A 3,156-nucleotide genomic window follows, 5' to 3' on the forward strand; every position below is an offset into this window, starting at 1 on the left:
TATCTTAGCCTGTTTTTCATGATGTAACAAAAGATAGAGTGGTAAGTTATAATATGCGGTTAAACTTTTTTAAGTAGTTCCATTATTTTAAATGTTTTACATGCTTAATTTTACACATTTTTTTACATGCTTAATTTTGTACCTTTATTTTGGTACTGATAAAGGATAAATAGATATGATTGGTCCTCTAATAATTACTAACTAAATCATTTTAACTTAAAACACTTCAATAGTGTTGGCTAAGAAGGCTCACCTCTGTCAGATTGAATTTATGTGTTTCTCTTCTCTTCTGGTGTTTCTCCCCTTTGCTCATCAAAAAAAAAAAAAAATACTTCAATAGTGGCCCTAAAATGGGCTTTAAGTTCTTATGGAATCTCTTCCTCAACAAGTTCCTAAGTTCATAGTTCACATCTTTTTCTCAAGATATTGGTGACTTAATGGAACTATCAATTTTTGAATCATTTAAAAAATTAAAAAATCTTTTCTCTCATATTATCTTTTGTTTACTACTACTAATAATAATTATAATAAATATAATTATTAATAAATATTAAATAAATATTTTTCTAACATCTTTTTTTTTTGTATTTCTCAAGGTATGATTAATAAGGAATTTATACATTTTTATTAATTAGAATGGTTTAAAAATGTTGATCTTTTTGGTAAATAATTTTCACATAAAGCCTTTGCTATTTGTTGAAGTTCCTCGACTTAATAGCAACAATATTGTTTCATTAAAACCACCATCAGTAAAGAGTTTCACAACATTTGTTTATAAGGTAATATCAAGTTTGGCAATGGTTAGAAAGAGTTCTGCAAAGCATACAAGTTGAAATAACTATATGTTACATTATCAAGAGTCAAATCAAAAGAGAGGTATTATAATTCTTAATCAAATAAAAAGAGGCATTACAATACTTATTCAAAACAATAGTTCGATACCTAACAACAATACTGTAAAGTATAAATGTAGTATTCAAGAGAAGTCTTTAACAAGATTGCATGATGTAATACTCAGCTTTATTTGTTCTTGTTCACACACAGCGATAATATGTGATGTGTTTTGTCATTTTTTCATAATTATATTTGATGTTTTAATTATTGTTGGTGTTTTTTATTTATTTCCGTGCGTAGCACGGTCCCTTCTCTAGTACATTTTGAAATAAGAAACATATATCTCTTGGGTTAGTAAGATACTAAGATGTCTTCCCAAGTCCAAAGTATCTCTTCTCATTGATTTTTTTTCCTTGGTTGCAAACCAAATCCATTCTTTGTGATGGTAACATATTGAACAACCCAAAAAAAACCCATATCTCATGAGTGAAAGAGTTAGGGCCCAAATGTTACAAGTCCACTAGAATTGTTTAGCCCTAATCACTCGTAAACTATCAATCTCTTTTCTTTCTCCCTCGACTTCTCCATTCAACACTCTCAGAGCATCTTGGCGACGGCGGCCGTGGCAGCCTCCGCAAGGAAATGATAGCTTCCGGCAGAGGGGCACTGAAGCTGCATCTGCCTTTTATTTCTTCTACCAGATTTGAATTGGTCCGGTTTAGCAAACTCGCGTTGCCACCGGTTTTGCATCAAACTCTCCGAGTGTCACCCATTCATTTCGGTTCGATCCGATCCGGTTTATTATTTCAAATACCAAGTCAGTGAAATACAAACATTCGACTAATTTATAATAAATTCGGCTCCGCTACGTTACCAACAGCATATCTGTCAACTTCTGCCAACTCTTGTTTATAATTATGTTTCATGAAAGTGTGTTTGTGGATGTGTCTAATAAAAATGTATTTTTTATAACTGTATTTAATAGAAGTGTCTTTATAGATATATTTTCTGGATGTGTCTCTTTATATATGTATTTAAAATATATTAATTATTAGACACATCTATGAACACACTTCCATGAAACACAAATATAAATAAGAATTGGCAGAAGTTGGCAGATGATATGTTGGTACCCTATACTTTTTCATTTATAAAATATATAATATTTCGAAATAAGAAACTAATATAAGGGGAAAATTTAATTACATTTTTAGTGCAGATTAGTGTTCAAATATGAATACTAAGCATTGTAAAATGTGAACTGCTTTTCAAGGCTTTCTAATTCAATAAAATTAAACAGTGTGTTTGACTTTAGTGACTTTACTCTTCAGAGTTGAGACAGCGTTGTGCTTCATCTTCATCTCTGGCTTCAGAAAATCTTTCAATGGCAAAGGAACCTGTCAAGTACTCAGTGGTATGTGTGTTAGTGTGTATGGATGCTTGTTATATATTCATTATGATGCAGATGCAGTTAGATATTATAAGATGACGTGGAAGTGCAGGTGGACGCGTTCACTGAGTCAGCATTCAAGGGAAACCCTGCTGCAGTTTGTTTGTTAGATGAAGAAAGAGATCGCCAATGGAAGCAAGCTGTGGCTGCTGAGTTCAACATCTCCGAGACTTGTTTCTTAAATAAGATCTCTGACTCGCGTTTCACTATCAGATTCTTCACTCCTCTTACTGAGGTCATTCACTTTAACATTCCAATTTCCTAATTTCTGCGGCTCTTCGATAGTCAATGATACTCTTTCTGGTCAATCTTGTCTAAATGTTATTTTAGAGAAAATACTCAGTTGGTTTCTGAAGTTACACTAGCCTTAATTTAATCCTTAAAGTTTTAATTGCCTTAATTTAGTTTCTAAATTTTTCAATTAACGTGATTAAAATTTGAAAAGTGTAGGGACTAAATTGATTCAATTGAAATTTCAAGAACTAAATTGAGGTTGGAGTGTAACTTCAGAGACCAAACGGAGTATTTTCTCATTATTTTATATTTTGTATCAACTTCTCTATTGCTTTCGTAATTTTAGCATCATTTCCCTAACCAAGTAATGAAGACTTGCGTGGCAAGTTCTTGATTAGGGGTTTATTTTTTCTTTTCAAATAGTCAAACTCAAATTTCATGGGGACCTTACCTTATGCAGGTTGATCTTTGTGGCCATGCCACATTGGCGGCGTCACACGCTGTGTTCTCATCTGGCCTGGTGGATTCCGATGTAATCGAATTCGAAACGCTAGCTGGAGTATTGACTGTCAAGAAAATCCCGGCAAAGAGTGTTAATAATGGTGAAACTGATGATGGATTTTATATGGAATTCGGTT

The 3,156-nt window shown here is 32.5% G+C and overlaps 1 non-coding gene across 1 annotated transcript in view; it reads left to right on the forward strand.

The window, feature by feature from the left end:
• The first annotated feature begins 1,372 nt into the window (after positions 1 to 1,372).
• The window catches only part of LOC107492831 (uncharacterized), a 3,108-nt gene continuing 1,324 nt past the window's right edge, over positions 1,373 to 3,156 (forward strand). Inside the window, exons 1-4 of the transcript XR_008010649.1 lie at positions 1,373 to 1,651; positions 2,166 to 2,248; positions 2,337 to 2,519; positions 2,979 to 3,156. The exon at positions 2,979 to 3,156 is cut by the window's right edge and continues 115 nt beyond it. This is a non-coding gene — a transcript (uncharacterized LOC107492831). The remainder of the gene's footprint in view (positions 1,652 to 2,165; positions 2,249 to 2,336; positions 2,520 to 2,978) is intronic.

Source organism: Arachis duranensis, chromosome 6 (genome assembly GCF_000817695.3).
Source record: "Arachis duranensis cultivar V14167 chromosome 6, aradu.V14167.gnm2.J7QH, whole genome shotgun sequence".
Classification (NCBI taxonomy): Eukaryota; Viridiplantae; Streptophyta; class Magnoliopsida; order Fabales; family Fabaceae; genus Arachis; species Arachis duranensis.